Source organism: Maylandia zebra, linkage group LG2 (assembly GCF_041146795.1).
Source record: "Maylandia zebra isolate NMK-2024a linkage group LG2, Mzebra_GT3a, whole genome shotgun sequence".
Classification (NCBI taxonomy): Eukaryota; Metazoa; Chordata; class Actinopteri; order Cichliformes; family Cichlidae; genus Maylandia; species Maylandia zebra.
The window spans coordinates 13376236-13399653 of NC_135168.1; the positions used below are offsets into that span (position 1 = coordinate 13376236).

Genomic DNA, 23418 nt, shown 5'->3' on the forward strand with positions numbered 1-23418 from the left:
TGACCTTTTTTCCAGTTATGTTATGTTTGAGTTCAGCATTAAAGCTGTTTTTGGTTTAAGTTCTGTCTCCGGAGTCTGCACTTTGGGTCCTATTCCTGCCTGCACACAGCGGACACCTAACACTACATACTAATCACACACTCTATATTAAAGGGTATAATATGATCTACAGCAGTTAACATAATTCAACTATTTTGATTACATATATAAGGTAACATATAATAACAGAATAATCTCACAATTCCCCCTTTTGATCTATGAAAGAGATCACTTATAACATACACTCCAGCATTGCAAGGTCCAGGTCTTCTTGGTCCTGAGGCCCTCTGTCCCCCTTTAACGGGTGGACCATATGTGGGATGACCTCTGTGTTCACGCAGTTCAGATGCAAGCAAAGTTAGAGTTACAACCATAACAGCAGTTACAGATGACACTCCCATCACTCCCAATTTTCCCACAGCTTTATTTTGGTGTTCCAGTTTTCCACTCCCATTTTAATGCCCCCTTATACCTTTCAAATGTACTTAGACTAGAACCTATGTCTAAGGAGCTTTTAACCTTTATTTTTATTGCTGCAGCTACCAGTATCTTCCAGTTGGGTGATTCTCAAATTCTTTCTTCGACCTCCGGGGTTAGACCACCCTTTAGTCGTTGCACAGATCTGGGGATTATTCTGCCCTGATTTCAACCAAAGATCTGTGTGTTTTGGGATCACCGCCGTGTCCCCCTTTTTGCCAAGAGACTCTCGAACCTCGTTGGTATGGTGTTCCTGGTTCTCGCCAACCCCTTCATGGTTATTGCTGTGTTTGTGGGATCCATCTTCTCCAGGAGCCCAAACGTCATAACACTTGACCCCAGTTGCTGTCTCGGCAGTCCCTACATCTGTCTCTGCTGTGAAGGGTCCTCATATCTCAGAGTCCCCGTCTGGTGTCTGCTCCTTTCTCTGCAAGAGACAGAAAACCAAAACACCTCTCTCCCTAAGCTTGATAATCTAATATTGTTATCCATTGTTCTTTTAATGATTCAAATTTGGTTTAAAATATGTTCAGGACTTATTCTAATCATAATCTATGTGTGTGTGAAAAAAATCAAAAATTAATGAACCATTTCTAAGTCTACCACATTATAAGCTTAAGTTTTACCATAGCTAAATTATTAAACACACAAATGAAGTCATAAAATGTTCATAAAACCATTGTTTGATGTTCGGACTCAACTCCCCCCTTTTTGACACACTCCCATGTGTCAATTCATTGAAGCGTTGCTCCAGCCTCGTCATCCCAGAGGATCCTCAATCCCGGAAATTTCCCTTCTCCTCATGTAATGAAGTCTGTCATCCTTCCATGCCCTGGTAACTGGTCCATCCAGAGCTGTAACATTTTGAAATGTACATACAACAAGCCAAAACACACCTTGGTCACACCAACCCTTTTCTGCCCTGAAGATGTCCAACGCCATCTTAATCTGGACTAGGGTTGTAATAGTTTTGCAATTTTCATTAGTTTTTTATTTTTATTTAGCTTCGACTTCAGATTTTCAATTTTATATCAGTTTTAATCAGTTTTTACCACTTGTTTGCTAGTTTAGTTTAGTTTCAGTTATAGTTTTAGTTTGTTTTAGTTGTGTCTGCAATAATTAAGTGTAGCAAAATCCCAGTCCCATCATATCAGTCATGCTCTTGTGCTCATCCTTGGGTATTGTGACTATTAACTCTTGCAGCACCGGGTGCTCCTAATTTTGGTTCAAGTGAATTTATAAACTTTGTGAAAGGAATTGACTCCTCTGCACACTGGAATAAACATAATCAACATGATCCACATTTTACTGCGTGTTATTTCACCATCTTATTGATTCAAATGCTCCATCCTTATGTGGTTTGCGACATTATGTTTATCCACTCTGTCTGTAAATGTTTGAAGAATTTTCAAGTTTGGGGTCAAATTTTAAGAATTTGACCATAAGTGAAAGTTATGGTGTCATCACCCCCTTCGGGGCTTACCTTTCCCAGTTTTGATGATATTCCTCCCCCAAATATTCGCAATTACCCTCCTTTGGTATGAAAACTGTTGGTGTGGTCAAGTGGGTGCTATAGAAACAAAAGCTCAGGACAGAACAGTTATCCGTCATGTACTTCCTACAAATTTTGCATATGTTTTATTCCATATGATCCTCTGAGTGTAATGGTACATTTTAATTTGAATTTATCCAAACTAAACACAATATTTTTCTTTATTTACTTTGCTCTTGTTCTTTTGCAGCACCACATCCTATCAAATGTCCCTGTCAATTATATTCTACATCTAATAACTTACTATTTCAAGTGAGAACCTAAATCATGTGGACCAATGTTTATTATTGCATATCTCTATTCTGAATGTGGCAAGTCATTCATAGATATTGTTAAAGTTTTGGCGATTTTCCTCTAAAAACTTTAATTGACTTTTTTACAGTGGCCTGCTACGGTTAATAGTAACATATTCCAGTCATGAGTGATATCAAAAATTTTCTCCACTGTAGCATTTGGCATTCCCAATAATATAACATGATACCTTACCAAAACACAGCTAATATAGCACAGTTTTCTTAATGCAAACATCAGTAACTCAAAATTAGCAACCAAAATGTTAAGTCTGCAGTTCATGCTTATGTGAAGCTACAAGACACCAGTCTCCTCCAGTCTCTCTTATCCTCCTGCTCCTGAAAAAACAAAACAAAGCGAAGCATCCACCCTTCTCTTGTCCGCTGGGTGAATTATTTATTGGCATTTACTAATCCTAAAGTGGGTGCAGTCATTGTCTCAGTATCAAGTCATTCAAAACTTTCAGTCCGTCCATCACAGTCCAGTCACATGCATTCATTCACACACATTCATACCAGAAGTTGCTGATAATGGAGTCTCACGCGCAACCTATTCGAGCATCCATCGCCAGCAAGATGACGTCATCATTTTAAAAGGAAAACAATTCCTTGTTTTTTGGACCGGATTGACTCGCTGCAATCCTTTTAGATCAGTGTTCCCTATAAGTGAATTTCTCCCAAGCCAATTACAATCATGGAGAAGCACACTTTGCAACTGTTTACAGTAATAATATTTTATAGCGCTTTAAATCTCAATCTTTCAGGCCTGGTTTAAAGAGCTGATTGTTAAATCATGAACTCACAAAATATAAACATATCACCACCGGTGGATCACACCTCTCAGATGTTTTTTCTCCAGTGCACTGTAACAAAAACGAAAACAGACATAACCAACAAAATACTACTAAAATAACACAAACTAGGGCCCGTTGCAGACATGTCCAAACATAAAACTATCCTCTCTCGCTTACAAGAAAGAACACAAGCCAAAGCTCACTGATAAAATCAAGCTAGCGCTAAGCAAAACCAAAAAATCAACCAGAAATTCACAGGAACGTTTTGCTTCCTGTCGGGACAATATTATGTGGGAATGAGAACCTCAGGTGCCGTAACACCTTTTGTTCCTCCTTGAATTAAAACTCAATCACAGAAAATGCCGTACTCCGACCTAAAACTTACACTATTAATTCATCATCTTCACTCTGTGCCACTGTTCCTCATCAGGGCTGTGTGAAGCACAGCAAAGAATTCAGTCAAGGCCTTGAGCCATAAACAGACATCACGCACAGACATTGTTTTCATAACCAAACCGTTTTAGACCTTATTAACTCTACATAAATGCCCTCTAGGTGACATATAACACATTCTAAGTATTCAATGGTAATCAATTGCTCCTCATAAAAATTATGCATTGGGATGTTTGTGTGCAGCATTTTGCATATCAGCATAAGCAAAGCATTCTTCATTGCATCAGCGTGTATGTGTGTGTGTGCGCGTGTGGATCACTCTTCATTGCACAAGCGTGTGCATGTGTATGTGTGTGCATCACTTCTCAGTGAATCAGCATTCCAGTGTGTGTGTGTGTGTGCGTGTCATTTCTCACTCAATGTTCTGGGTAAACCACGGCCTGAAGCGTGCTCTGGGGTCCCGCTCCCCTCCTTTTCAGTTCGTTTGCGACCATTGCTGCTGCTGCTGCCCAAAGTTCTGTCCGTCCTGGTTCTGACCCCAATTGGGGCAGTCCTTTCTCCAGTGTCGATGTTCACCGCAGGTGAAACCTGCATCTTCTTCTGTGTTTTTGTCCATTCTGAGGTGCCTTCTGTCCTCAGTTACTCCTCCTGTCTCGGTCACGCCCTTTTTCGCCGCCCGATCATCCGTGTTGGTCCATCACTGTCCTGCACAGTGTGAATGCAAAGTTATCAAGGTCAGCATTCTTTCGCTCGGCCTTACTTTTCATTCGGGCTTGGCGGGCGTCTCGTCACAGCTCTGTCAGCTGACGCAGTCTAGGAATTTTCCCCCGTGTAGTGAAACGGGCCTTAGGTTTAGTGCTCTCCGTCTCTGCTGCATGAGATCGCCTTCCTGCAGCACTGTTGACTTTTTCAGGTTGTTGTTGTGGGTCCAGCTGTTGCAGCATTTGGTCAGTGTCACGTATGGGGGAGAGCAGGAGTCCAGGTCAGCCTCGGCTTTCATGGGCCGGCAAAGCAGCCTGTAATTAAACATAAAGAGAAAAAACAAAAACAAAACAAAAACAAACAAAAACAAAAACAAACGAACAGGAAAATGATGTTGTGTTGGCTTTGTTATTCAGAGGGGAGAAACACCGGGGCCAGGCCCTGTGTCAGCCTTCTCTCCCCCTTTTTTTTTTTTTTTTTCACCATATAATCCACTCATGACCCACCAAGCTGACAGGACAACACAGGTACATATTAAAATTCTTAAGATCATGTTTAAAAACCCAAAAATGGAATTTTCTTTCATTCAGTAATCACTTTTATTAATGAATCAACAGAAAACATGTCACAATTTGACTCTTTTTACCACTAAATTTGTTGTGTCTTGCCTGGTTGGTTAGACCAGTGCTTCGTTTTTTTTTAGTTAAATTGTTGTCCTGCAACCCAGAGGGTTTCTTTGTCAGTAATGTATAGACTTCATCATTTAAGTATGTTAATTTTTTCTTTAACCTTGCTGGAAAATCTTCACATGTTCATGAGTGTAAGCTGTTTCTTCATTGCATGTGTGTGCATTTGTAGGCAAGCAGGTTAATTTTAACTTTTTCAAACTAGGCGTTACCTTAAAAGGAGCCTTTCCCTCACATTTCTCTGCTTGTGTGTGTTTTTGTTTCACCTTTTGTTGTGATGCTCCGGATGCCTTCCCAACCTCCACAAGTCCGTTGGCCCCAATTTTATGAGTTAAAAACTTCTCTTAATTCCTCCTCTAATTCTCTCCTTGCTGCTGTCTGTTTCACAGCTGCTGATTCGTGCTGGGTGTGGTTCCCATTACCTATAATTTTGCTTTGGCCGCTGTGCTTGTGGGGGCAGTTGGTCCAGGTCCGCAGCTTCCTGTATTAACACACTAACGGTGTGTTCACACCGAACGCGATGGACGCGAATAGAGCGTCAGGTTTACATGTAAAGTCAATGGAAAGGCGCGATGACGCGCGATTGCGGGTCCCGCGAAAATTCGGAAGCAGATTTGCGTCGCGAAAACGCCAAAACGCGTGAAACGCGCGTCAGTGTAGCGCATCAGGCGCGTTTGACGCGCGAATAAAACCACGCGCGTGAGTTTTTGTGTTGCACTTTGTGCATACGCGCGTTTCGCGTCTACCGCTCGAGTTGGAAAAATCTGAACTCCAGCGTCAAATCGCGCCGCGACAACCAATCAGGAGCCTGGTGACGTGGCTCTGACCTAGGTCAAAGGGGCAGATCCAGCCAAAGCCCTTCATTCTTCATTCAGTATGGAGGAAAAGCTGATCAGCGCCGTGGCTAACCACCCCGAGCTATATGATGCCAGCTCCTATTTCTACCGAGACAGGAATAAAAAGGACCTAGCTTGGAGACACATAAGTGAGGAGATCGGGCAACCTGGTAAGTTCATTCCTTCTTCTTTTTAATTTTCAGACTGACCCGATGAAGCCGTGCAAAAGCTAGCAAGCACGCCTACTGTCCCGCGATTTTCCCACTGTTGTACAAATACCTTTCCGCTAACCAGATAATGCGTTTATTCAGAGGACATCTGCAGGAGAAAGTGGAAGAGCCTCAGGGACACCTATAATAAGGAGAAGAGGTCAGAGAAGGAGAAGAGGAGTGGGTCTGCAGCAGGATCGGGGAGGAGATGGAAGTTCTTCGCGGTCATGGGGTTTCTGGACCCCTTCCTCACCCCGCGGGAGACCAGCAGTAATATGGTGCGGACCGTGGAGAACTTCTCCCCCGAGGACCAGGGACAGCCCGAAGAGGCAGCAGGGGAGTGTCAGTCAGAAGGTATGTTTACAATTATTTAATGTAGGCAGTTAATTTATGCGTGTTGTCATACAGGAATATATTTTGTTTATTAATAAACAGTATAAAGTAGTCCCGCTGTTCATCCGTCACTGCCTCGCCTTTTCGCTGATTTTTTTTATTGCACCGTACAGCTTTCAACGATGCGCATTGCATTCTGCAGCCCAAATGACAAATCTCCTCCGTGTCGTGTCTCCTGCGCTTGCCAAACTTATCATGTTTGGTTTTGATAACCATCACTTCAAATAGAAAAAAACAGCACAAAAACACCCATAACTATGACCCTCATTCGGAAATAGACACCTGCACCGGGAGCAAAAAAGGCGCACAAAAGTGGCGCCGCAGACGGAGAAAAAGCGTGGCATAATACTTTTACGTTTTAAAATCGACAAAGGTTTGCACTTTGAGAATCAACTTGTGAGAACTGTGACTACTGTTCATGTGCTGCAATAAATGGGAGACCACTGTATATAATAATAAGTATATAATAATATAATATTCTCTATGACTATTGTCTTCAACCTGTTAACATTTAATATTGTCTTGATAGAGTCAAGTTATCATGCAGCAGAGTCCTCCCCTGTTGCTTCTCCTGACTCCCCAGTCCCTGGTCCCTCCACTCCTGCTGCTGCACCCACAGGTATGAACATCAAGCACTGATAGCTTTTTACTTGCTTGGATTCCCTTGTGATCACCTTTACTAAATATCTACAACCAATCTGTTCATATCCTGGTTTTTTTCAATTTTGAAAATGACAATCTAGTAGCAGCCTTCTCATTTCTTTGTGGTGTTTTGTTCTGTTTTTTACAGGCCCACAGAGGAGGAGAGCCCGAAGGCGGTCGAGGGAAGGGTCCCAGGATGGTCCATCGGCGGTGGAGCTGGCTATCCTGGAGTCCCTAAAGAGGCCACGCCCGTCTGCAACAGAGTATTTCCTCCTCGGCCTTGTTCCTGCTCTGGAGAGCATGCCGCCTCAGACACGAGAATTCGTGAAATTCCAAATTCATAAATTAGTTTTTGACAACAGCACAGCTGTGCTAAATTTGGAAACATTGGACCCTAATGATCAGTAGTTTTCTGATGAGGCAGCAGCTCTCCAGGGCAGAAACAATGTTCTTATTCTTCTCCTCCTTCTCCCCTGAGGCTCTTCCACTCCAAGCTGGGTCCTTTTTATTCCTGTCTCTCTGTAAATAGTTAAATTTTATATATTTATGTTGAATCTTTTTATTACTGAATTTATATATTTTATCAAATAAACATTTATAATGACAAATGTCTCTGTTCTACTACACAGCAAATATTGGCACCCGACTTGACACAAGTAGAATTTATTTCATATTATACTAATGACAAAATATACTGATACAGTGGGATGCAAAAGTTTGGGCAACCTTGTTAATAGCCATCATTGTCCTGTACAAATCGTTATTTGTCACAATTTAAATTGTCAGTTAAATACATCATATAGGAGACACACACAGTGATATTTGAGAAGTGAAATGCAGTTCACTGGATTTACAGAAAGTGTGCAATAACTTTACACTAAATAAAGCAGGTGCATATATTGGCAACACATAAAAAGAGAAATAACATAAATATGTAGTGTATATCAATGTGTGTGTCTCCTATATGATATATGTAATTGACATTTTTTACTGTAACCGATTCATACAGGAAAATAATGACTATTAATAAGGTTGCTCAAACTTTTGCATCACACTGGTTATAGGAACATAGTGAAGACAAGTTACTTAAGAGAATAAAGAGAGGTTAGGTTATTTTGGAGTAGAGATCCATTTATTAAGAAAATTTTAAAAAGACAGGAACACTCTTTAGAGGTTTGTGGGTGGCTCTTAAAAGAGCCGTTGTGGGGAAGTCACTCAGACTTCAAACAGGCTACTCCTTTGGTTGCCAAGACACAGCTCCCTCTGCCGAGAAGTGGGCCATGAACTTCTCCCTCACCAGGACAGCCTCTCTGGAGGAGTTGTTTGCTGCTACACGACCCAGGCCTTGCAACGGCTCCACCACAGCAGGTGCCACACCCCTCACAGCAGGTGCCCCTCTCTCGTCCACACAGCGCAGAAAATTGTGGAGAACACACGTTGCCTTCACACACTTCTCCGCAATTTCAGGACGGAGCTCCATGGCACGCCGATACAACCTCCACTATCATCCTGGCCCTGGAAAGGCGATAGTTAAAGATCCTCTTCTCTAAAGGGAGGAGGCGTCCAGGGAAAGGTCTCATGAGCTCACGCCGCAGCGGGAACGCTTCATCAGCCACAAAGACATGGGGCTGGGCTCCACGGTGTTCTCCACCAGGTAGAGGCTGGTCAGGAGGCAGATGGAGAGTCCCAGCCCGAAGAGCCTGACCAAAGGTGGAGTTGGCCAGAATACCACCGTCGCTGGTCCTCCCGTACCCCCCAACATCAATGACACGGAAGCGATGCTCTGCATCCACAACCGCAAGGAGAACAATGGAGAAAGTTCCCTTGTAGTTGTGGAACATGGATCCTGAGTTGGGGGGTGCCTTCGTCTGGACGTGCTTCCCATCCAGAGCTCCACAACAGAGGGGGAAGTTCCAGCGCTCCTGGAATCCCTCTGCGATGGACCGCCAGTCTTCAGTTGAAGGCACAGCCATGAAATCGTCCACTAGACAGTCCCAGATGGCCGTCGCTACCTGGGGGATGATCTGGCTCACCGTGGACACACCGACTCGAAAACTGAACGCGATGGTCCTGAAGGAGTCCCCGGTGGCAAGGAACCTGGACAAAATTGTTTAAAATGTGTATTATGTGTACTGCAGTTACAAAATACATTATTGAAATTCCAAAATTACAAATTCCAAAACATAAATCTTACATAAAACATTTTGTAATTATAAGGATAATTACATGATATATATTTGATATAATCTAAAACAGTCTGCAGTGATGATATACAAATATTCAACTATCCCAGAAATTAAACCAGGTATAAATAAACAAAAGGAGTGTGTATCACTACAAAGATTAACCCACAGTGGTCCTAATACCAGTTTGATATCAGCAAACACCGAGAGCATACCTATGACACCACAGCCATGCTATCATTCAACCACTGATAACAGCATAAATCGAATTAAATCGGGACTTGATGAGACCATCTGAGTATCACTAGAAATATTATAAACAGTACCAGTTTGCTATCGGTAAACACCGAGAGCATTCACTGTTAGCATAGCACATCCATGTTAGCAGTGTATAAACGATACACTGCTAACATGGATGTGCTATGCCATCAGTAAACGCCGACAGCATTCACTGTTAGCATAGCACATCCATGTTAGCAGTGTATAAACGATAGTTTATACACGCCGACAGCATTCACTGTTATAGCACATCCATGTTAGCAGTGTATACACGATACACTGCTAACATGGATGTGCTATGCCATCAGTAAACGCCGACAGCATTCACTGTTAGCATAGCACATCCATGTTAGCAGTGTATAAACAATAGTTTATACACGCCGACAGCATTCACTGTTATAGCACATCCATGTTAGCAGTGTATACACGATACACTGCTAACATGGATGTGCTATGCCATCAGTAAACGCCGACAGCATTCACTGTTAGCATAGCACATCCATGTTAGCAGTGTATAAACGATAGTTTATAAACGATAGTTTATACACGCCGACAGCATTCACTGTTATAGCACATCCATGTTAGCACATCCATGTTAGCAGTGTATACACGATACACTGCTAACATGGATGTGCTATGCCATCAGTAAACGCCGACAGCATTCACTGTTAGCATAGCACATCCATGTTAGCAGTGTATAAATGGATGGTTTAGCATATATTAGCACAGGTATCAATAAAGGACTACCGTATTGACCACTTTTACTAACCTCAGGCAGACGGACAGGCGCTCTGCAGGTGGGATTGAGCGCCTGTAATTGGTGTCTAGGCGGGCGATTCTGGGACCGACGCGGGAAAGCAGGTCCTCAAACTGGCCGGGTGACAGACGATGATATCGCTGGAATCTGCCGTCATCCAGGCGCAGCTCCTGGAGCAAATGGTGAAACTCACCAAACTGCTCACGCGCCTGGAGGACCTGATGGACCCAGGTACGGCGAGGACGTCTTTTACGCTGCTGCTCTGCTCTCCACAGTACATAGAGAAGGGAGACTCTCTCTTCAAGCGCTAGCTCGATAGCTGCCATCTTGCAAAACCAGGTCTGGCACAACTCCCTCCCACATTCCTCCCACATTTCCGGTTCACGCGCGTCAAAATATCATATTTTGACGCGCGATGGATTTTTCTTGGACACGCGTTGAGACGCGAATGTACACGCGTCAAATTAGGGGCGTTTGGGGCGTTTTATTCGCGTCCATCGCGTTCGGTGTGAACACACCGTAAGAGATTTATTTAATTTCATTTTCATCACATGTTAAACAGATAAGCAGGCAACACGCCTACCTTGACAGCGTAAACTGCACGCCAGTCTCCCAACACATTCCTCTCTCTACTCCTCCATAATTCTCCACTACACACCTCTTACTATCTCTCCTTTTTATTTTTATTACACCACAGAGTAATACACCCAATTATGCCCGTCTATCTCTATGTGGCTCCAAATTCCCTCTTTATTCTAATTTCACACTCGTCAGGGGACAGGCACACAACAATTTCAACCACTGAAACGAGGAATTCAACCTTTTTATTTCTTTACTAATCTAGACTCAACCTTTGTTCGCAAAATGTGTCTTGTTCTAGTCCAGAATAAATGTGAACCCGTGATTACGCTGCGGTCCCAGTGTTATTTCCGTAGCTGATGCGGGAGTCCTCAGTTCCCAAGTCGCCACCTCGGCACTTAACCTGCCTGCACGTCTACAGACAGGGGGGTTGCCAAACCTTGAACAAAATTATTTCCGCAGGTACACTAGGCATCAACCTTTGATCCTAAAATGTGTCTTTGCTCTAGCGTCCTCCTAATCAAACACATCAACCGTCACTGTCACTGTGTTCAGACTTCACACACACAAAAAGCACACTCAGCGCGCGCCTCACCCACAGCCAGAGCGCGCCTTACACACACAGCGCGTTTCACCATCAGTGAGACACACAGAGAGCGCCTCTCATCAGCAGAAATTTGCACAGAAACCTCTGAGCTCAACTATTAGATCTTCTTAAAGCACACTGCACCATAGACCAAAATACCCCTTTCTCTGCGCTTATGGCCGCCACAACGGGGCAAAGTCGCATCATAAACGTGATGCTTGCATCCCCTGAAGTTATACTGACACCATAAACCAGGTTTTGCTCTATGTACTTCTTGGCAAGTAAAATTTTACTTTGTTTTATGACCGCAGCCCTTAAAAAAAAACTCGACTGACGCCACAAACCACCGTCAAACCTCTGTTCAATGTACTAAACTAGCACCAACCACTACTGCACTCCACGGCCGCACCACCGGAACACGCCGTATCATAAACCAAACCTACGGACGTGTTTCGCTCTCGCGTTGCCAGCGTTCAACTGCACCGTGTGCCAGCATCTGCTTTTCCTTAAATCAACTTCTATTTCATGACCGGCAAGAGCCAGGACGTAACCGACACCATAAACAAACTTCAAACCTCGACTTCAATGTACTGAACTATGGCCGCGTCTTCAGAAGAAATTCTAATGTATTATTGCTACAGAAGCCAGTATTAGACAAAATTGAATGTGGAAGGTAAAGTGGCTGCAACTAGTCCAACGTAGTATGTTATTAGTATCTCGTTATTTAACACACTGGAATTCAGCCTCAACTTAAAAACCAGACACCGACAAATTTAATGTGAAAATACATGTGACTCAGTGAACAGATTAATTTGGAAAGCCCAGTATGCACATTTGGTATTTATAATACAACAGGCTGTGCTTACCTTTTTATTTTTGGACCGGTCCTCTGTTCACCTCGCCTCACGATCTCACCAAAGGCCAAATCTGCACCTCCTCAGCACACCAAAGATCCGGGTCACACGGCACCAAGTTGTTGAAATCTCCCAATTCTTTGAATCTTTGGGCTGAAGGAAGGACAATACTCGGTGTATAAATGCTCAATCAACAATCATTTATTTTCATATAATTCAACACATATGAGCATTTGAACCATCATGATGGGGAGAGATGCTACCAGAGGGTCAGGCACATGTCTCAAAGTGGTGACGGGTTACACAGCTTTTTATACTCTCTAGTGGCCCCCACCTGGTCGTAAAAGACCAAACATCACATTCTTTCTATCTTTACGGCGCCTAAATTTATGACCTCGGCTCTCTGTCTTTCTGCTCTTCACCAAAGGAATGTGGTCTGTTTCTTCTATTATCTGGAGAAGGTCCTCTGCACACAACATTCTCTTCATGATTCAGCAGTAAAACATGACAAGAAACAATGTAATACATTCAACAGTGTTGAGTAATACAGGTCAAACAAATAGATCGAATGATTTTCACACTCTTTTAAGTCAGAAGTATAATGCAAACTAAAACTACATACTAATCACACACTCTATATTAAATTGTATAATATGGTCTACAGCAGTTAACATAATTCAACTATTTTGATTACATATATAAGGTAACATATAATAACAGAATAATCTCACAGTATTTATCAGTGATTTGAATCCTTTCATTACAGAGTGAAGTTAAAGTAGACGTGTGAACACACTAATAAACACAAAGGGACACAACTACTACTCCATGATGGAAAGCTGAAGTATTACACAGCTTTATGAACCTCCTGTTATCCTGGTAGACGAGTACAGCAATAAATCTTTTACTTGAACATCTTCTGGCTCCAATAAGCTTTGAAATGTGACCATGAAGTTAGAGACACACTGACTGAAACCCACAGCTGTGACTGTGGATCACATCCACACACAGTGTAGCTGCTGTCTCTGTGTGAGCCTTTGCACTGCTGCTCGCAGCACCGTTATATCACTCAGCGCTCGCTGCTGTTATTGAATCCACTTTTTACTGTCCGTGCAATCAAGCTCCTCTGCAGAGCTAGAAAATATCTTCGAACCAGTTTATGTGTTAGGGGATCCTTTGCAGCTGTGACTGTTGCCTCTGTTTTTGTCCTTTGGTTCCTGGGAGCCTTTTACATTTCCATCAGCAACAAATATCTGAACAGGCTTTATTGTAGGAAATACAGGATTAAATAGTTGTCATGATTTATTAGATGTTGTTAAAGATGATCAGATGCTTGTTTAGTTTAATGCTGTGGCTTCAGTCAGCATCACTGTGCTGTATAGTTTTATTTTTCTGATCTTTCTGTTAAAGTTGCTGAATAAAAGCTGGTTGGTCTGCACCTCACCTCTGCCTCGAGCCTCCTTCTTTAAAGCAGCAGAGGCTCTTCATTCAGGTATCACAGCTCGAGTTGTTCTGCAGGAGACCCAGAGTACTGTCCTTGGTCCATAATGACATTAACTTTGATTCATGTCAGCCTGAGCGTCTGTGATGAACACACTATCAGCATCACTGACATATTTCATCATTTAAAAACACTTCCTGTCACTGTGGTGGTTACAGTGACATCATGCAGTTTGTGCTTTGACCTCCAGAGGGCGACAAATCAGCACAGACAGAGAGCTCCATTCAAACTTTGCTGCCATCAGGAATAATTCTTCAAATATAATCATCAGTGTTTGAGCAGTTATGATATCAGGGACAATCTAGACATGTGTGACAATACTGAACATGTCACATGACACACCTCAAACATCATGTGATCCACTCTCAGTCTGCACTTTCAGTCATGACTTCATGAATTTATGATCAGTTTACTCCTGAAATATTCAAATGCTGCAGGGTGAAGAACAACAAAGTGCTGACACATGTTTGTGTTTCAAACAAGAAAACCAGCAGAAATAAATCATCTTTGGACAACATGACAGAGATTAGTGAGTTTCCAACTTGCACTTGAATGCAGCACAGACAGATTCTGATGTTCGTGGTTGTAAACGTGTCCTCAAACGCCGCTCTGACTCTTTCCTTCCTGCTCAAAGTTCCTCTTTTCTGAACTTGGTGTTTGTGCCTGACGCTGATCGTCTCCGTGTGGAGCTCCGTGTGAAGGTAACGTTAGCAGTGTGTAATGTTTCCTGGCTAACATCAGCTGTGTGCAGCTCAGTTCCAGCACAAATCTGCCGCTCCATAGTTCACGGTAACGGACTCATGAGGTCGACCGTTAAACGCTCTCCCGCCATTTTGTCTGTGTGCGCGGATGTGTACATTTTTGTTACCACTGTCATCTCATCAATAGCCTATTTGTAAAAGATCTCTGTTCATAGTTTAGTTGGATTTTAAAACTCTGTAGTTGGACAGTTTTATTTTGGACTGATGCTAAAATTCTTGCTGATTGTTTCTGTCGAGGTTTTGTACTTGACATCCCCCATTTTGGATGTGATGAGATGTAGAGAGTGCGTCCAAAAAGAGAAACCAGAAAGAGAACCTGTTTTATTAATAACCTCTTGCAAATAGAAGAATATGAAAAAAACAACAACAAATAGGATAAAAACTTTAAATTACTTGAATCTTTAAAATCACATCATCTGTTAACACAAATTTGATCATTTCAAATTTGTGTTTTCATTTTCTCTTCCCAGTTACTTCTTTCTCATTCTCTTCATTCTCCTTGTCACCTTACGTCTCACTCCTTAACTGAAGTTATAGTTCTAACATAAGAAGTCCCACCAACGTCCTTTATTTAATCTCTGTGTTGTCACAGTTATTATCATCAGATCAGACATGAGACCCAGACAACAACATAAGTTTACAAGCTAACATCATGTCAGCTAACATTAGACGATAGCATCATAAACTTTAAATTACTTTGCCTCTGATCAACAGTTTGATTACATTCTCACATCACAGGTTTATTTGCTAAGTGTGAGTCCGCCCACATTAGATCCACTTTTCAGCAGGTGGAATAATTTGAAGTACTGCTGTGTTTAGCAGCATGTTTTGCAAATTACTGCATTTTGTTTGACTTCCTTGTGAAATCCAACCCCCCCCCCCAATAAAATTACATAAGGTATAAATAAAAGCCAAATAAAAGAAAGAAAAAATAAAATCCGCCTGGATCTCGGTACTTCCAGGAGCAGCTGGTCAGCTGACCTGAGACTGACACGGTGTGTGGAGATGAAGAAGCTCAGAGACCTAAAGCGGGTCAAGACTGTGAAGGCATTTAAAGACAAACGGCACAAATTTTAAAATTAACTCTAAAAGACACAGGCAGCCAGTGCAGGGAGGCCAGCACAGGGGTTATATGCTCTCTTTTACAAGTTCCTGTTAGGAGTCGTGCAGCCGCATTTTGAACCAGCTGCAGACGTGAGAGCAATGACTGACTGACCCCCACATAAAGTGCGTTATAGTCCAGGTGAGAAGAAATAAAAGCATGGATCACTGTTTCAAGATGCTGCTGTGAAAGAAAAGATTTGCCAGTCGCCTTAAATGATGACAACTGGACTTCACCACTGCTCTGATTTGGTTCTCCAATTTCAAATCATGTCCAACTTAAAACCAAGATCAGTAACAACAGGTTTAAAATAAACTTCCAGGGGTCCCAAATCTACAGAGGAGGACTCACAGGGACCACTGGGTCCAAACACCAACAACTCGTTTTCTTTTCATTAAAATTTAAAAAGTTTAGAGCCAACCAAGCTTTAATGTCATCTAGGCATGTCATGAGAGGTTTTATGCAGATGACACCCTTCTGCTTCAGTGGCAAATGAATTTGGCAGTCATCGGCATAACAATGAAATGAGATCCCATGCCTTCTAAAGATGGAACCCAGAGGCAATAAATACAGTAAAACGAGCAATGGCCCTAAAATTGAACCCTGTGGGACGCCGCATGACAGAGGAGCAGAAGATGATTTGGAACCGAGAAGGCTGACAGAGAAAGTTCTGACAAATAAACCTAACCAATTGAGTGCAGTGCCACCAACAGTTTTGGGAAGGTTAGCTTTAAAATGTATTCCATTACAGATTACAGAATACATGCCCCAAAATGTATTCTGTAACGTATTCCATTACGTTATTCAATGAGAGTAACGTATTCTGAATACTTTTGATTACTTAATATATTATCATGCTGTTTACAACTACATGATGTTAGGTAATCTTACACGGATGGATTAAGTGGCAGAAACACACACGGGCACAGGATAGTTGTGATGCAAGTTTATATACCAGAATAGGGAATATTTACAAGGAAGGGGGCTATATACAGTGACAGATAAAAATGTGCCAGGAGAGTAACACCGAAGAGATGAGACGAAGCCGAGGTATGCAGGTAGGCAGATGACGCACCGGAGCTACCTAACAACGAGGAACAAAACAGAGTTTACGGAGTACCGTTGATAGCCGAAAGTTAAACAAAAGTGGACGGGGAGAGTTGGAGAGCTTACTTGAAACACAAACTACAGCTGCAGCAATGATCACAGCCTGATGGAACGTAGCTCTCCATCGCGGATCCACAGTAGCCAACACCAAAAACGAGGCAGGCGAGCAAGCAGCGGAACAGGCTAAAACAAAAGAGAAGCAGGCAAAAAGTGGATCCTTAAAACATGCAGCTCCACAGCGTGGAATCAGCAGATTCAGCTTGCACTAACACGTTACCACTTGTGACAGCAGCAATACTCCGACACCAGACGTCCGTGACTCGGCTCCATAAAAGCGCTCACTGATGACGTCCGATGTGCCGCAGGTGTGCCGGACTGCCATCAATCCCCGCCTCGCCTACCCATGCCAAAAAGGAAAACAAAACCCAAACAACAACAATACACCTACCCACCACCTCCTAACACATGAATGTACTATTGCTGTGATTTATTACTATTACTGAAGGTCCGCGGCGCCGAACCGTAGTAAAGGGACCTCTGGCTGAAAACTAGCTTTACTCTGTTGTCTGGGTCAACTTTGCTAGCGAGAGACAGAGAGATGCGTTGAAAGGCTGCTCCAACGGAACTTATTGTTTCGGAGGAAAACAGGAACACGGTGTACAGTCGAGTCTTAATAGCTTACTTACAGCTGGGCTCGTCAGGCTCTCTTCTTGGCTGAAGTGGTTATTATTATATTTACATGCTTCCAGCTCCCGTTTTTGCTCAATGACAACTCATACTTTTCCTTTTTCTCCCTCCCTCGCTCACAGACACATAACGGGTATGACAGCCAATTCTCCCTGCAGCACGAACTACACTGCCCATCAGGCTACATTCTTTAGAGCTATACCTGTAGCATTCTGCCTGTTAGCTTAGCACAACAACAACAACAGCAACAACAAAAAGGCGCTCTCTCACCCAGGAAACGCGCAGAGAGAGAGAGCGTCACCCTGTAACCATGGCAACCGTAACGCTGCCGCCTGGAACAACAGAACGTAGCTGTCAAACAAACCCAAACAGTCCTGGCCCGCGACAAGATGAAACAGGAAAGTACCGCAGTGTAATCCATTTATTTCAACAAAGTAACTGTATTCTGAATACCACTTTTTTTTTTTTTTTTTAAGTGACATCAGAAACAGCAGCATGTGACATCACGTGATGGTGGAGCTTCAGTTCATCCTTTGTCATCTTTTTTTTTTTTTTTTTTTTTTTTTTTTTAATAAATAGGACAGGGGGAATGAATGAGAGAAAGAGGGGGAGAGAAAGAAAGAAAACCAAAGGGGAGAAGAGACGGTGAGAAGGGGGGAAGAGAGAGAAGAAAAAAAAAGAACTCCTGGGTCACCTGTATGGAGAAAAAAAAACAAACAAACAAACAGAGGAGACAGCAAACAACAAAGAGCAACATAATAATAGAGAAAACAAAGCACCATCACAATAAACTAGCTAGTCATAGATATCAATATTTACTAAATAATAAACGATATTGTGCAGCACGCAAGATAGACAGCGCACAGTGTGCTTTGAGGCAGCAGCCAAGAAAGCTTTAGTCCGCGTCTGTGAATACCCATGTGTGCATACCTGTGTGGATCAGCATGCTTGCATTCCAAAGGTTTCTCCATGTAATGATCTGTTAGGGAGTGTGGGGAGCCACAGCCCCGTCCTTTATGGTATCAAGCGGGTATGGAGGAGATCAAAACTCCAGACATCCAGAGGCCCCCAGAACACAAGAGACCAAGGAAGACCCACAGAGGGGCAGCTGCGCCACTGTCCCAGTTAGAGCTAAGGAGAGTCCCAGATGAGGGCTCATTCAGCAGCCGCGGAGCAGAAGCCAGGGGGAGTTGCAGTGACGCGCCCGTGGGCTCCGCCGGCAGCCAGCTGTGCCTGAGTGACCGAGCCCCAGGCCAAGAGGCCGGGGGCACCCCACCTCCGAAATGGCCCGAGCGAGCCCCAATAAGCGGCCGCCAAGGAGTGAGCCGGTGTGTACCCGGACGCCCACCCCCAGATACAAAGAACCACCAACGCACCGACACCTGAGGGAGTCCGCCACCGGCAGGGGAAGTGGTGGTGGGTGGAGATAGGCCTCCAAACCTTGGAAGGCCCGAGATGTCCCCAGAGAGGTCGCGTCTGATACCCAACCTGACATATAGATACAAACATACAGGCACACACAAACACAAACATCCATTCCCACCCTCATGCTCTCATGTGCACTTCACACTCAACCACCCCCAAGATCCTATATGTATGTGTAATGAGGGTGTGAGTAATGTGAATGTCTAAGTTGTGGGATAAAATTGAGGCAGAGGCAGCCAGAAGGGGACAGAGGGGGGGGGGGGGGGGGGGGGGGGGTAGCCTCCTCTGCATCCTGGTGACATACCCCTACTCCAAGGCCCTGCATGTGTGGGTGGCTGTGGTGGAGCGGGAGGAGGGAGGCAGCTGGAGATGGGGAGGAAAGGAAGGGAGGGGCAGTGACCCTCCCTGGGGCCAGCTCCCCCGCTGACCCCAGTAGGCACTCCCACACTCCGCGACCCGCCAGGGAAAAGGGGGCCCAGGCTCATCCAGACCGGGGCCCAGCGCGGCAGTGCCCCCCGGCCCCACAGAGCCCGGGACAGTCCACCCAACCCCACCACAGAGAAAACTGCACCCACCCCACCATCCACTCGTCTTCCAGACTACATGAGACAATAGACGCCCAGGCTGAGATCTTCCTCCACCTCTCCTGTATCTCCCCCTCCTGCAGAGAGTTCCTGAGGGGAGGAAAGCTCTTGCCACCTTTTTAAACGGTAACTGTAACGGAATACAGTTACTCATATTTTGTATTTTAAATACGTAACGGTGGTACATGTATTCTGTTACTCCCCAACACTGGCCACCAATACCCATCACATCACTTAATTGAGGAATTAGAGTATTGTGGTCTTCAGTGTCAAAAGCAGCAGTTAGGTCAAGCAAGACAAGAACAACATGGTTACCAGAATCACATGCCAGAAGGATGTCATTAAAAACCCTTAATAATGCAGATTCATTGCTAGGAAGGGTTTTAAAACCTGACTGAAAAACCTCAAGGATGCCGTTATCATCTAGTCATCTTTCAGTTGACTAAAAACAATTTTCTCTAAAACCTTGGAAACTAAAGGCAGCTTGGAAATAGGCCTATGAGTAGCTAAAACGTTGTGATCAAGGCCAGGTTTCTTAGCCCTTTGAGGTCCTCACCAAGGAAAAAAAGCAATGGAATTTTCTTTTTTGCATTTCTTATTGAGTTGGGTGAGTAATAACCACAATCATTTTTTTCAAGAGACCCTGTAGTTTTTAAAATATTGATCTGTACCAAACGGTTGAGTGTCTTGCAAATACAAGTACATTAGATAATACAGTTGAAAAAAATTAAATAAAGTGCCGAATTAAAATTAAATGAATAACAAAACCTATCCAGGGCATTGGATACAGTTTATTTCTAGCAGCATGCCAGTGAACATTGCTGTTTTCATTCCATCAAAGGACAGTATAATATCAAACAACAAAATACATAGTTTTTTCATCTGCAAATGTGAAAAATGTGATACAGCACAAAATACTCACATTCAGGCCACTTCTGATTGAATGCTACTGTGCAAAATCATTTTTGTTTTTTTTAAAAAAAAGAGAAAAAAAACAGTGCAAATCAAGCACATCTGCTTGTGGTTTTGGTCATTGGGGTCTTAGGGTGTAGCATTTATTCTGTGGTCTTGGAGAGCTGGATCATGTTAATCAAATTAACACTTAATTTGATTTATCAACAGCAATGGATAAACAATGATTTTATAGCAAATAATCAACATTAATAACATTTAGGTTATGTTAGCATTAGCACCATGAAGGGACAAATCAACTGTTCGGCTGACCACTTTTTAAAAAAAAAATTAAATATTTAATTTCACTTTTTTAATGCTGTCAAGTGACATACATCTGTTTAGTAAGTCCTCTAACACTATCATATATCAAAAATTATATCTTCCTATCTTAGTTTAATCAAAAACACTGAAAATATGTTGGATGTTTTTTTTTGTTTCTGACTTCCTGTTTGGGAGAGGTATAATAAGAGCCAACCGTTTACATTCACAGCGCCTTCTGGTGGATTTTTTTGGCATTACAGATGTAAACCAGGCCATCTGTCAGCTCTTTGTTACTTTGGAAACATGGATTAAACAATTTCTCTTCCACGACGCAATCCGATAAAAACCGATCTCTTTACCCGTCGGCTTCCTGTGGCTGTCATGCGACTATTGCACTTAATAACACAACAGCTTCTTGCCATTCTTTGTGTGTCTTTTTATCGCTGTGTGACTGTTTTCATGTGAAAGCCTGCTTGCACTAGTACCGCTTGCCACTCGTTCCCAGAATCCTTTGCGCTTTTACCCTGGACTGACGTCACATTTTCAGTCTCTATAATGGCAGTTGTTGATGGATGTGGCTCTGATGCAGCCGTGGTAGCTGCTGATAATCACGATGCTATCAGGTACTGGCAAAAAGGAGGAAATCTGTTTAGCACATTTGCGCTGCTGTGTGTTTTTGTGGTCTTCTTTTGGAACTATTTCAGTGAGTTTTAGTCGGAGTGCGGTGAAACTTGGTGTTTGGAATCGGTGATAGCTCTGGGAGCTAACTAGCCTTTCTTTAGCCGGTTACATGAAGTCTGTTTGGTTTTGTTTGTTTATGGACTTTTGGGCATTTATGTAACTACTCTTTTAATCATTGCTTGTTTCGTGTGTTTGGTGGTTGTAGAAATGTTTTCTATCAGACTTTAGCAGAGATTTCTGTGGATACCACACATGTCTTTTGCCCCCAGTACGGGAGCGTGGGGCTTATTAAAGTAAATTTGTAAGAATCAGCAATTTATTTAAGCTTTTCTCTCTTTTTCATTTTCTTTTGCTAACTGTGTTTAACAGGAACGTGGTCATTGAGAGCATCACAGTCGGTGCTGCTGTTTCCTGTGTCTGTACAGAGTTTGATCTTCAGCACATGATGTTCGTCTGTCTCTGCATCTGTTTCTCTGACTGCAGCTGTGTTTGGAACATCCAATCCTCCAACACCTCAACTCTGCTGATCCTCTTTGTATCCTGGATCAGGAAGTTGAATATTTGGTCTTTAAGTTTCTGTCTTAAACTCAGTCTTACTTGGAGCTTCATGAGTGCGGCTCCTGTTCAGACAGGTGTTCACAGAGACAGGTATTAATGACCTTCCTGTTCCACATGTGTAAATGTGCACACTGCTGTTTGTGCCACGTGATGCTGCAGGATCTGTTAACATGATGGTAACATCTGTTCTAACAGCAGCTGTCACAGAGTGTTTGTCAAACGGCTCTCTGGCTGTTTCCTTCCTGTTCAAAGTTTACTTTCACTTCCTGAACTTTGTGTCTCTGACTGATGCTGATCGTCTCCGTGTGAAGCTCCGTGTTGAGGTAATGTTAACAGTGTGTAATGTTTCCTGGCTAACATCAGCTGTGTGCAGCTTAGTTCCAGCACAAATCTGCCGCTTCATAGTTCACGGTAACGGACTCACAGCTGGACCAACGAGGCCGAGTGTGTCCGCCATGACCTGTTAGTCTGTGATCAGAGTCTGAATGAGAGCAGGAGCAGAGTTAGCTGATGGTCAGCAGCTGAACTCCGAGTCATTGTTACTTCCTGATGACTGAAGGCAGTTTTTCCTGCCTCCATCAGTCTGTGGAGGAGGTGGAGAAGAGCCCCTGCTCTCCCCTCACTGACTCTCTGACTGTGGCCTGAGCTCGATGGAGAGACTCTGAGTCTTTATACCCACAGACTCACAGAGAGGTCACAGCTGGTTTGATAGATTATTTATCACAGGTGGAGTTTAGACACAGATTAAACATGTGAACGTCTGATTTTATAAAAACTGCATCACAAAGAGTTGGCTCCGCTCCAACAGGAAGTGACATTTCCACCACAGAGAGTCATGTGACTCAGACTGTTTCCTCCAGCAGACGGCTGCCTGCTAACCAGTGTAGAAACCAATGACTGTATAAAAGATGTATGACGCGACCCCGCCTCCTCCCATTGTGCAAAAATGAAGCCAAAATATCCTGCTTCTGGAGGCTGCCATTTTGCAAATTTGGAGCCAGAGTCTGCGCAGTAGTGACTTGAGGTGGAGCGACTGTGTAACGCTCCCGCCCACACACCCGCTGGACGTGACCGCAAACACGCCCCCTACACTTTCTACTAGTGATGGGATTTCCGGCTCTTTTTAGAGATCCGGCTCTTTCGGTTCGGCTCACTAAAAAGAGCCGGCTCTTTTGGCTCCGAACCGGCTCTTCGATCGTGATCGTGGCTCAAGAGTTTGGAGTTCGCCTTGTAATCGGAAGGTAGCCGGTTCGAGCCCCAGCTTGGACAGTCTCCGTCGTTGTGTCCTTGGGCAAGACACTTCACCCGTTGCCTACTGGTGGTGGTCACAGGGCCCGGTGGCGCCAGTGTCCGGCAGCCTCGCCTCTGTCAGTGCGCCCCAGGGTGGCTGTGGCTACAATGTAGCTTGCCATCACCAGTGTGTGAATGTGTGTGTGAATGGGTGGATGACTGGATATGTAAAGTGCTTTGGGGTCCTTAGGGACTAGTAAAGCGCTATATAAATACAGGCCATTTACAATCTTCAGGTTGTTTTGCTGCGTTAATT

The 23418-nt window shown here is 43.5% G+C and overlaps 1 protein-coding gene and 1 long non-coding RNA gene across 2 annotated transcripts in view; both read left to right on the forward strand.

The window, feature by feature from the left end:
• The first annotated feature begins 6250 nt into the window (after positions 1–6250).
• Positions 6251–7738, forward strand: LOC143420842 (uncharacterized). Its single transcript, XR_013100574.1, has 3 exons — positions 6251–6332; positions 6901–6990; positions 7162–7738. It is a non-coding gene; the product is annotated as an uncharacterized LOC143420842 (long non-coding RNA).
• A 6390-nt stretch (positions 7739–14128) lies between these two features.
• The window catches only part of LOC112431934 (NACHT, LRR and PYD domains-containing protein 3-like), a 43491-nt gene continuing 34201 nt past the window's right edge, over positions 14129–23418 (forward strand). The window contains exon 1 of the mRNA XM_024800677.2: positions 14129–14453. The gene's annotated coding sequence lies outside the window, so the exon portion shown is untranslated. The remainder of the gene's footprint in view (positions 14454–23418) is intronic.